The sequence below is a fragment of the Capsicum annuum genome, chromosome 6 (genome assembly GCF_002878395.1).
Source record: "Capsicum annuum cultivar UCD-10X-F1 chromosome 6, UCD10Xv1.1, whole genome shotgun sequence".
NCBI lineage: Eukaryota > Viridiplantae > Streptophyta > Magnoliopsida > Solanales > Solanaceae > Capsicum > Capsicum annuum.
Genome location: NC_061116.1, coordinates 52,247,410 through 52,260,634, shown reverse-complemented (window position 1 = coordinate 52,260,634; position 13,225 = coordinate 52,247,410). Strand labels below are relative to the sequence as shown.

The 13,225-nt window shown below is 34.1% G+C and overlaps 1 long non-coding RNA gene across 1 annotated transcript; it reads right to left on the bottom strand.

Annotated features, from left to right (window-relative positions):
• Positions 1-4,972: 4,972 nt before the first annotated feature.
• On the bottom strand, positions 4,973-11,560 carry LOC107853479. The gene is made up of 3 exons (XR_001669774.2): positions 11,202-11,560; positions 5,560-5,944; positions 4,973-5,285 (listed from the first exon to the last, which is right to left on the bottom strand). It is a non-coding gene; the product is annotated as an uncharacterized LOC107853479 (long non-coding RNA).
• Positions 11,561-13,225: the final 1,665 nt, after the last annotated feature.

Sequence of the window (13,225 nt, the reverse complement as noted above, 5' to 3'; positions counted from 1 at the left end):
TAAATAAACCACTCAATACACTTTTACATTATAAGGACTTATGCATGATCACGATTATGGAGGATGAGTATGGAGTGGAGTGCAAACCACCAATGACCTCTCTAAACTATCTCATTAAGTTACCCGAGCTGCTACTTAAATCTAAAGTCGAGAAGCTGACAGAAAAACCTAAAAAGGCTAGTGTGGAGAAAGTTACAGACCTTTAGATAAAGCACTTAAGAGGTCAGAAAAGAGCTGGAAGATGGCCTCCAGGTTAGAGGAAGTGACTGAAGGAATATGGATGAAGAGTAGAGATATGGGTTGTTCTGTGACACTAAATCAGGCGTTGCTTCAGAGACAACCTAAGTTAAGGTAGGAATTTTATTTTTGTACTTTTATTTTACTTTATATTTGTTTTTGTTTTAATTGTGAGTCGCGGGTTGATAGGAAGTCTGCTTATTGGATAACCAAAATAAGAATCATGGCAAAGACAGGGTGTGGGGTCTAGCGAACCTCATTGATGTTTGAGATGCTACTATCTAGGCCTAGAGGCCTCAAGGAGTATTTCTATCCTTTCTTTTGAATCATACTTTGAGGACAAAGTATGTTTTTAAGTGTGTGGTGGGGAATCTTTCTATGCTTTAGGGTAAAGTGTTGCTATGGGATATTAATTCGTAGTTGTTTTCTAGTTTTTGACTAAAGCTAATAAAGAAAAATTACAAAAATATTTTCTCTTTATTTTTTTAGTCTTAGCTGTTGGTGTCAGTTTATTAGGGGAACACTTCACCCACCCTTTGATTTTTCTTTATGGTTCTTTTCCAAGGGGATACCCTTTGAACCCAGTATCTCTTTTTTATTTTTAGGGCTAGATTTTAATTTTTTTTTTTGAGTTAGGAATAAGTGAGATATTCTTGCTAGGTTCTATGTATGATTACATGATGCAAGTGGTTTTGAATGTAAAAACATGTTGAATATGTTAAAGGACTACTTTTAATACCACTTAGGCTCACCTTTATGTCTCTTGTGCGATGTTGGCTTAATCGTGAATTCATGTTATTGCTTGGATTAGAGTTTATAGTGATCCTACTTGAGTTGAGTATGTGCTATATGTGAGTGAGGTGTTTTGTTGTATTTCTTGTTTCATATTGCTGTCAAGAACTTGCATGGTGTGTGTAAGGTGAAATAAATAATATTGGATTTAGGAGATGATATAGGCATTTCCTTGATAGCCATGTTTTATACCGTTTTTGTCTACCCTTGCAGCATGATCTTAGTTAGCCTTATTGAGCATTTAGCCTGCCCCTTTAGTAGACTCATATGTAGCTTATTCCACTTCTTTGGTTGACCATAATTTGATCCAAAGCACTTAAGTGATTAGTTGAAAAACTATTATGGTTAAGGAGTGTAAAATTGAAGAAGAAAAAGGTCAATATGAAGGCCCAAAATAGTAACTATTGGTGTGAAAAAGTTAATGTGTAATTATTGGGAGTGATGTAATGAAAAGAATGAATTGATAAAAATTGAATCATTTGTTGATAAAGAATCCCCCTTCCTAAATCTATGTGAACTAGCTTAAAGAGATGGGGTAAAATAAAAGAAAGTGGGAAGAGAGAAGTGGTGAAAATTTGGTTGATTGCAAAGAAGCCTAACGTACAATGTGATGTATTAAAGCGCTTAAGAGATATTGGCCAGAATAGTTCCTACCTGTCCCTTAGCCTACATTATAACCCTTAAAGTCCTATTTGATCTTGAGCCTTAACATTTTGCTATTAGTTGATGTACTACACGAAGGGCAAGCCTATGTTTCATCTTATGGACATGAGAATTCTTTGTAATAGTGAGTAAAATTTGATTCTTATACATTTTTTTGTGATGTCTCTTATTTGTAAGTGAATATGGGTAACTCTATTGTGTGAGAGCATATGTTTGATGATAGTAAGGTGATTTATATGATCTCTTTTGCTGAGTAATATGCATGAGTTTTCCAACTTGGTGGAATCAATTCATGAGTTTAGGATGTTTTGAAGTTGTGTTCATGAGTTTTCAAGAGTATATGACATACTTGGGGGTGGAACTTACAATTCGTGCAGTCATTGTGCTAAATGGAGAATCTTTCTTGTAGTAGTAATGTTGGAGTCTTCCTTTGACGGTGCTAAAAGTAAAGATTTGTTCGATGATGAACAAGGCTTTAAGTGTGGGGTGATGATCTTAGGTAGATTTATTCACCTAAGTGTCATTATCTACACTCGTTTAGCCTACTTTTAAGGACTTCTTGTGTGAGTAATAAGTTAATATTAATATAATTGAGCATCTAGGATTTAAAATGCATTTTTATAATGTTTAAGGTGTGTTTAATATAAGTTGAGAATCAAATTGGTCACTTAGAATTTAGACTAGAAAACAAGTGTTACTAGCTTTAGCTATGTGTTGTTCTAGTTCATCTTGATGAAATCTATTGTGTTTAAAGCACTAATTCATGGTGTTTTATGTTATAAGAGGCCATGGAAAATTTTAGGAGTTATGTTTGTGATCAACACAATTTCTAATGATGACGGAAAAGCAACCACGAAGTGAGGAACTCAAGGCCAAATAGATGGAGCAAACATTGATGAAATCTAGAAATTCTGTGCGCATGGGGCGTGCCACTCCCTCTAGCCTCCGAGATAAGGGCATGACATGACCCGAGACACAAACCAAAATGTTAATTTCTAGTTATAATGCATGATAATGGCGTGGCCAATCCTTTATCGCACCAATATATGGGTGTGACATGCCCAAGAGTTAAAAATGGGCTATCGGTTTTCATCTATAAATAGGACACTTGGGACTTGTTGCAAACACCTTGGACGACTTTTGGGGGTTAAATAAACTTGTGGAGGCTTTTTTTAGGGTTATTAATCTTTCCTTTAGCTTACTTTTGGTTCTTATACATGTAACTTATTGCTATTCATTGTAAATCTCTAAGTGGCTAAAAACCCTCATCCAGGGTTGAGGCAAAGAACATGATTGATCATGCTTTCAATTGAGTTTATTTAAGTTTATTATCATTGTTTGGGTGATATCCTTATTATTACTATTCTACGGATCATAGACCCTTAGTATAAACTTATATTTCTATTGTGAGCCCTAAAGAAGAAACAATAGACTAGATCATGGGATATACGGAGTGGGATCTTATACATTCAAGGGATTGAAGTTAAGATTTGTGTTTAGGATAGGAATATACCTAATTCACCACATTTGGTTCATATATTGGATGAAATATAAATACAGTAAACTTAGTTCTCATGTCCTTGATCAATGATGCAGTTGTGGGGCTAAGTTAGATATACAATTAGAGGCTCGGAAGACCATAGTCATGCTATTAACCTCGTGAATCAGCAACCAGTGTAATCAACTATACTAATGAGATTGTATGTCTAAGTAGGATTGTTCATAGTGCCTTGACCCTGGATTTCTCTCCATTATTATCTCCAACACTTTACATTATAACATTTTTATGGTTACTTTTAATTCCCAAATTTCAAATGTTATTAGTTATATTTGCACTTGTTTAATCTTAGTATTAAAGCTAGAATCATATTGTTTTTAAACCAAGTCCCTTTGGGATTGATACTTGGCTTTAAAAGGCCACTTTACTAATTAGGTGACCACTACACTTTCATGTGCGCTAGGATGTAATACCACCAGCTTCAGAATGTTGATTTTTGGCTAAGGGGCTCCTTGGTTAGGTCCTAGGCTTCCTAACTCCTTTTGGGCTATTAGGTTGATTATATGTAATATGGATCTATAGGTGAGGGCCCTATATTTAGTTGAAATGATCTGAAATCAAAGTTTTGATGGTTCTGTTGAGTCTGGAATGTATAATTTGGTATGGTAGCATAGTTCATTTGCACGCATGGGATTCCAAATGAATATAGAGCACCTGATCGAAGTCCATTTAAAATTAGAAAAATCTAGTGCTTGGCATCAGCTAGTGTAATTGCTTAAGCGACACTTCGGTTGCTTAGATGATGAACGCTTAAGCAACCAACTTGGTCCCTTCCAAGAGCTTAAGCGAAGAGTCGTTTAAGCAATACTGGACCGCTTAAGTGAATGTCGCTTAAGAGATATTAGGCTGCTTAAGCGAAGGTCAACCTGTCATTGTGGATTGCTTAAGTGATCTTTAGGTCGCTTAAGCGAATCCTGTTGGTGTTGAATCACCTTCTTTACTCTCTTTACCCCTTATTTCCTCAATATATTTTGCCATTTTTGAGAGCTTTAGAAGAGGAACTGTGTGGACAGTCATCCATTGAGCTAAGGTAAGTTAGTTCAACACTCCTTGGTCATTTTCTATTATTTTTCTCCATTAAATTCCCTTATTTTCTTGTAAATTCTTAGATTTAGGTCTTAAATTCCTAAACCTTAAGGGTTGATTTAAGACCCAACACTACAACATTTTAGTCCTATTGTCACTCTTGTAAAGTGTGGCCTAAAATAGCATAAAGTATGGCCTTTGATAAAAGGCTACGCTTTCGAAATTTAGGCAATATTTTTGGGGGTGGCCTAAAAAGGTATAACCTTTAATCAAAGGTCACGCTTTTCAAGTGTAACCATATCAGCTATATTTAAAAAGCATGGTCATTAAGGTATAAAGGCCACAATTTGCAGCTTATCATTGGCAACTTTTTTATTTGATAAAGCTACACTTACAAGTTTAGCCTTTGTTTTGCTATTAGGCACGCTTCACACGCGTAGCCTTTTATAACACCTCTATAACAACAATTAAAAATGTGGCCTTTTCTTTATTACTAGCCACACTTCAAAATCGTAGCCTTTTATACATCCTCTAGGACAACACTTGTAAAGTGTAAGCATGTTTTAAATAAATGCCACAACTTAATTAAAAAATCACACTTTTGAAATGTAGAAATATTGCCTAAAATTTGACAGTTCAAGCCACATTTTACAGAAATGGCATTAGGCATATAAAATGATAGTACATAATTTCAAATTGAAAAATAATTATTTTGATTGGAATGAATACATAGCTAAGAACATTACATAAACACACATATTTATATGTAATCTCACACACTAATTAGCTACTAAATAATTGAAGTGCATAGATTTGCAATGAACTTCCAAAAAACATGTCTTTTACATACTAATTAGAAAACATTGTAAGAATTTGTACCAAGTCCCACACAAAATCAAATTTATTTAAACGTATATCAAGATATTTCAAAAATTCTTCATCATTCACTTCAATCTAGATCAAGTTGAGTTGTGGCGCCCACCATTCAAATTTGATCACCCGCATTTTCCTACACATCAAAAATGAAAAGTTAGAAGTAAAATTATGCTCAACAACAACAACAACAACATCAACAACAAACCCAGTGTATTCCCACCTAGTGGGGTCTGGGGGGTAAGATGTACGCAGTCCATACCTCTACCTCTAAAATTATGCTCAACAAATATTCAAATATTTTTTCAATCTTGAATGAGGAAGTATGTGAATCCAAAGTTTCTTTAATTCATTCAATAAAGTTAAGAGTTCAGGATTTGAGTTTCTTGTGAATTTATAAGATAAAGTACCTTTTCATGAATTGAAGCATGAGCTGAGCTGGAAGAATTTCAAAGAATTTTTCCTCTTATAGCTTGTGCATTACTCACATCAGGTGAAGGAATGTTAAATCCGTCGCTCCCTGGTATAACTTGAAAATTCAATCCAGGGTTGTTTTGCACCAATTGACTAAAAAACTCACATTTCTTCTCTCATTTCACTTATTTCTTCCTTCATAGAAGTGACTTCATTAGCATGCTTTTGTTTAAGCTCGTTCATTTCCTCATCTTTTTTCAGAGAAGTTGTTGTCACTGAGCTACCATAGCCTCTAATTCGACCGGGCTTCTCCTTTCCAAACACTATCGTGAATGAATCATCTAGTGTTTTCAGAGCATTTTGATAATTCTGAAGTTCAGACTGTCAAAAAAGGTAAAACAATAGCTGTCAGGAGAATAAATCTGTTGTTTAATGGACAAGGAAATCTGCAGTTCCTATTCTAGAAGTTGTTGTTGTGTTGCAGACCAAGGAATTTCAAGACTACTACTAGTAGTGTATACATTGTGTAATAGTGGAAAATATAAGAATGAACAAGTTAGGAATGGTTTTCAAGAATTTCAAGACTACCAGTAGTAGTGTACTCAACAAAATGCTTACTTTCTTGGGGCTACACGACACTGCAGATTGCAGAATAAATATAAGGGTGGATATCTCAGTTCAGTGTATTATAGAAAGATATCTCAGTTCACTGTAGAAAACTAATAAAGACAACCGACCTAGTTTTTTCTTTTACTCACTTCACTGCTCCACAATTGAAAACATAAGTAGTAGTTACTATTCATATTCACATTAATTACTCTGTTCAATTTGTTGCTAACAAACATATATTTGGGGCTACCTATTGATCCTTCTCACTTCTCATCCAATATGCATTCATGCAACTATAAATAACTACCCACATTACTAAGAGAAGTTTGGACCAGTCTCTGTAGCCAAAACATTCTTTTGTGCTACCAAATCAAGAATTACTACGTCAAGCAAGATCAGTTACATTGAGAAAAACAACAACAGTAGTTGTTAATAGATTTATAATGTTGTTACTCCAAGATGAATAATCAAAAGATCTTAGAGTGACAAACTAGTTGCTGCCAAACTTTTGCTAGTGTTATATTTTTCTTTGAACCTTAAGTCTTGTTATGAAGCTAAACGGGCACTCAGCTAATCTCTCTTTAAAAGGAATTCCATATTGGATGGCTCCTGAGGTACTCCCCTTGACAGCACGTCTTTCTAATTATGTTGTCTCTCTTCTGACAGCTTATGTTTTCTGTTTCCTGTAGCTCTTAGAATCTATAATGTTGAGAGATAATAGTAACAATCTTGCCTTGGCTATTGATATATGGTGTTTGGGTTGTACGATAATTGAGATAACGGCAAACCTCCTTTGAGTGAATATGAAGCAGTAAGGACTTCAAAATTATTGATATATACTCTACAACTCTTATTAGATTTCATCATATAGATACTCTTTTCTAACAAAATAAAATCACTAATACTCATGTAAGTTTGAACTCGGGTTATTTATTTAAAGAAAAAATGAGTTTGGTTCCACTGTCAAGCTTGATTGATATAGAAGTTAAGCTTTAAGCTAATTGAAGCCAATACACACTATCAAATACAACAAATGGAAGCCACCAGATCAAAACTTCTTTAAACTCAACACCGATGACACTGCTATCGATCAGTACCATCTATTTTACAGCATTGACACGCAAAAACAATGCAATAAGATATATTTGAAGGTATAGGGCTCAATTTTTTTCACTTTTTGACAAATTTCTTGCTTGTTTTAGCTTATTTTGGAGATAAATTTTAAGATGAGAGAAGATCTAATGACTTACTGCAATATGCATTGCTAATGGAACAGTGTCCTGAATTACACTGTAATTGCACACACACCACCCTCCTTAGACTCCACTTGTGAAATTACATTGGGTTTGTTGTTGTATTATACATATCCTAGCTATTTATTTGGGCAGACGACTATTTATATTAATTTCTACCAAGATGACGAGTAAGACATCTATAATGACAACAAACTAAAACGTTTCCACAAACAATTAAAGGGACATTCATTCTCAGACAAATTACATTAGCTTAACAAAAGCAATATGCATTGCCAGTAGATGAAGGATAATAATATACTGTACTAATGATTATTGGACTTAAAGGAGAAATGGCATACATCTTATAGTGTATTTTAAAGTTATGATAATCTAAAGAAAGTAGTTTTATCTTTGCAATTACTGAAGAGGATTTAGACTACTCTCAAAGTGCACAATGGCTTTGAGTATCAGTTCCAACAACATATCTGTTGAGTATCACTTAATAATGCTACCAATAGGCATCTCTAATACTTTAAATTTAATGCCAGATGACTTATGCTCGAACATAACAAATCAATGAAGTAAATTTTTCTAGTGTCACCCAATAAATCATTAACGACTTATCAGTAATGCCCCACACTCTATTCCATTATAGGCTTCTTAATTTACCCAACTTTATTGTTTTACCACAATCATTTCCCCATGACATTAAATCACCCTTTTCATTTGCTCAACCAAGTACCACCTAAACATGCTACCTTGACCACTTTTTATGCTTTAAATACTTGCAGATTTGGAGAAATAACACTCATACGTTCTGATTATGAAACTATTACAAAAAAATCTTTGGTAATGGCAATGTAGAAAGTAAATCTAATTTCATAAATCAAATTGTTAAATTTGCAGGAGAAGTGGAGGAGCATGTACACAGTACACATCTCTCATTAAAGGAACTACATTAAAGTCTTCAGTAAGGGTTGTGCTTTTAAAAAGAACTGGATTTCAATGTTGTTGCTTAAAAGGTACTTGAGCAGCTTTGATATACTTAGAACTTGTTCTGTAGTGTTTGATGTACTGATCCACAGATCAACTTGTCTCCATCACGGAAGTTTCTTAATTTTTAAAAGTTATGTAGTACCAATATTAAGTGTTTAAATCCTGTTGAATAACAAATCAAGAGATGAATTGATTTACAAGTATATTCCCGCTGTTAACAGAATGAATTGGCGTATCATTTGCTATGCTAGATAATTTTGATATCGGATACATGAAAAGTAGTATGTTAGTTTTCATCACTCGTATTAAATATGGTGAAAGCTTTTAATACAGTGTTTAACATTCCTATTTCCTAATATAGCCTATCTACTAAGTGTTATCCAATCTATCTTCTTAATTGCCTTGTCTGATTGCAGACTATGCAAATCATTTCCCTAGTGCCAAGAACACATCTTAAGTTGAAACTGCAGCATCAAGTTCTTCAAATACCAATTTTTCCAAGTTAGGTTGATGCTAAAAGGTAAAAATTGTCTAATCATCTTGGAGCAGATAAAAAATCTGAAGTGAATTGTTGTAAAGAATCAACTGATTAATCAAAAACTCAGATACATGTTCAGTGAATTGTTCAAATGGAAACAATGTGGCATTATTGAGAGCTCACTAGAACAAAATAGGTAATTGTATGATCAACAAGGAATTCCAAGCATGTCTACACATGGTACAGAATCAAGTATTCTGTTCCAAAAAGCACAACGCTATTGACATTTTCAAGTGGTGACATCTACTCTGTAAATGAGTTCATCATGGTCTCCTTCAGGGCAGATAAATCCTATGAGAAGGGGTGTACGAGCACCTGTTAACTTCAGAAAAAACTATATATATATATATGAGTATATACCTTGAAGAATTATCATGTACTTTAAAAGGACCCTTCAAACATATCTAGCTCATTGGGGCATCTGGTCGCCATGCCCCTAGGTTGTTTTTTCTTTGCTTAGGCTATCATATAATTTTGATGTTATTATTGTCCTTTTTCTGAATGTGATGTAATGATTTCTTTATTATATCATATTATATGCTATATCTGCTTTACTTCTATATTGCTTTGGTATATGTTACATATATCCAATGATTGTGTTATCTTGCACACAATCACATAACTCCATACAAACTAACATAAATATCATAAGTGATAATGAACACCAAATTCACACCATCAATGCTATCTACACCAGACTAGTCCACTTTATTGGAATTGCCCATATCTTATCAAGCCGAACACCAACCTTTTCTTACTCCAAATACATGAATCAACCACATGATCCTCATTTCTATGTATCCAGTCCATGACAGCCAAGTGCAGTCAATAACTAATGAGTAGTTGTAATGCTTCCACCCTTCACTAATAGCCTCTCTAACACCACCACCACCCACCACCACCCCGCGCAACTACTGTAACGGGAATATGGCAACATTAATGAGGTGCATAAGTTATACCCAACAGAAATATTGTCACTCAAGTACACTTTCTACCATTACCATTAACCACCATGAGTCTCACCAACTCATATCATACCCTATCAAGCCAGACCCTTCAACTTTCATACAAGGCTGCTAAACTCACTTTCTTGATATTAAGCCATACCTTCATCATCTAATACTTCACAATTGTTAATATTCATTTACAAATACAGCCAAACCAAAACATACAACAACAACAACAACAACAAACCCAGTGTATTCCCACCTAGTGGAGTCTGGGGGGTAAGATGTACGCAGTCCATACCTCTACCTCTGATGAAGTAGAAAGGCTGTTTCCGATAGACCCCCGGCTCAAGACACGAGATACCATACAAACACATACTAAAGCACAGAAGCAGATTACATAACATAAATACGGCACCCATAAGTAATATAAAACAGAGGAAAGCAGAGGAAAGCACACAGATTCGTAATAAAACATGGAACACGGAAGACGGAATCATAACAAGAATAAAACCCCCACCAAGTAATTCCCTACACTAGCGACCCAAAACATCAATAATCAAAAATAACATATAGAAAAATAGAAAAAAGTAGTAGAGTCAAAGGGATTTAGCAAAGCAATTCTACCTAAATGCACCAACTAAAGCTAAATGTCTCAAATTTTCAGCTTAATTCTAATCATAACCAACTCAAACAAGGACGGAGCAAGGTAGGGCCAAGGAGTTGACCCCCGTGTTCCAAAAAATACACTATTTTTACATGGTTAAACTTAAAATCTCCCTAGTAAAAATCTTGACTACATAAAAAATGAGGAAGGGAGATAACAAGCCAATACAAAATGAACAAAAAAGTAAAAGCATGACGACAGTATCAAATTATTAGTAGAAGAAGACGACAAATAGTTCGAGGAATATGAAACTTACGTTGTTTTTTTCAGTCAATTTCAACTTAAACCAGACCAATTTTCAAGTTTGCATGTGGCTGATGCTTTGGGTACTGTGGCGAAGGAAGAAAAAACTATCCAAGAAAGGGAATCCGTGTGTGATTTTACAGCGAGAGAAAGGGAAAATAAGAATTATCCCTTCTTTAACTCGTCAATTTCCAATCTTGAAACTCAAAATCAAGAATCTAGTTTCTGAAAAAAGGATATAAAGTTTTGAACTTTTGGGCAATAATTGAGAAGCAAAAAGATCCAATTTTTAGCAGAAGACAAAGAAAGCAACAAAAATGGATCATATGAAAGCATCTAAAAACTGGTAAAACGGATGATAAAGAAAGCAACAAAAATTTCAAGAATTAAAATAAAATCTTACCATATGAATCAAAGGGATTATTGATCATGACCCACACCAAGAAATCAACTGATCAAATCAAGAAAAACACACAGAGTGAATAGATCGGAGGAATCTAATTCCATTTTCTGTGATGATTTCGGGGGGTGGTTTTGAGGTCAAGCCAGCAAGTAAAATCTGCAATTTTACACCTATCCCAGTAATAAATTGCCTCTAGTTGTTCTAAGAATTGATAAACAAAACCCTAGCTGTGCGATTTCAATTCCACACTAAAATATCACGGATGAGAATAAACCCTATACAACATTTCAGATGAATGATATTATGTTTTACGACTTTTTTTTAATTAGAAATTAGAGGGAACAGAATATATTGGAGGTAACATAATATTTTTATATTAAAATTATTGGAGGGAATACCATATTTTTATGTAAATTTTTTAAAATTTATAAGAACACTTATAAATTATTGTTTTAAAATAATAAAAATAGACACATTCTAAAATTGTAACCATATATGTAAAAAGCATTGTCAATGATATAATGATATGGCAACACTTACAAAATATAGTCTATAGCATTAAAGAGCACGTTTTACAAATATTGTCAAAATTATTATAGCTTAAAGCAAAAATTTGAGGCTACATTTTAGAAGTGTGCCCAAACTATTTTAGCCAACACTTTATAAGTGTTGTCTAGATTTAGTATGGCCTTAGGCCAGAAATGTTGTAGTTAAATTTACACTTCATTTGTGCTCAACTTTTGATCATATATTATCTTTTCTTCGAGGGACCTCGTGATAGATTCAATTTTAGAATCCATTTGCGGGCCACGCTAGCTCATTCTTGACCCGAATTTTGACTCAATCCTTTATATAGCAATATGGGTTTCATTTTAATCCTAATGACATCTAGATTACTATTTTGATAGTGTGGTGTCATTTCAAGATCATGGAGCAAAGGTGAACGATTTATGAATAATTTAAGGACTTGCAGTTCGGCATCAATGTAGCTTTTGTCTACTCTTCTTCGTGAAATAGTGTATTATATATGTTTCGTGTTAGATAGGGATGTTAGGATTTAACTATGGGTAGACTATTATGACTTATTTAAATTATGAGTTTGGGGAATAGAAGGATGAATCGGCCCTTAAGATGAAATATCGATTATGCTTATAAGATACTATTACCTAGGTTAGTAGCATGATAGACATAGTTGAGGCTAATAACCTTTTAGTCTAAGGTTTACTACTTGACACGAAGGATTATTATAATTTCCTGTATTAGGGTATTATGTTTATTCCAGATATATATATATTATTAGGCCCCTAGGCCATGATGACGATATTAGTTGGACCTCGGGTTAGTGATTTATCCTTGTAAAGGATGTAATCGTAGTCTATGGACGTTTAGGTGCTTATAAATTTATTGTATGAATACCAGTGATAGAATTTCATAAGTTTAGTACATTCATGATTGCTTAATGTTACGATTCCAACTAAATTTTGATTTTATTACTATTTTTCTAATAAGGTAATTATTTCCACTTTTGTGCTTTGAAAATGGACTCTTTCGTAACGGAATCCTACCACCTTAATGGATGATTTATGAGCTTTTGAACTAAAGATAATATTTTAGAGATTTGATCGACATTGATATTGGTCCACAGTTTTACCAATTACTATTTACTTTGGTCAAGAGAGATTCTACCCTTTCTATATTTTTATGATGATTTATTCTCGTAATTTTCTTCGAGCAATGGATTTAAAGATATACACTCTTTTAGTCATGATTTGAGTTTGTGTATTTATTATATATACATCTTTTTGGTACTGGACAAAGTCGATTGATGATGATGATGTAATGATTGGAAATCCTAAATCTGGACCAGGTTAGTGTATATGGGTAGTCTTGAACCCCCTGCGGGCTCCTTCATTCGTGAGCAGTCATGTCGGAGAAGAGAGTCATGTCGGAGAAGAGAGGTCCTCATAGGTCCTGCCTTTGCTAGCCATTGAGTAGGAGGAGGTGTATACAATGGGTTGCGTTAT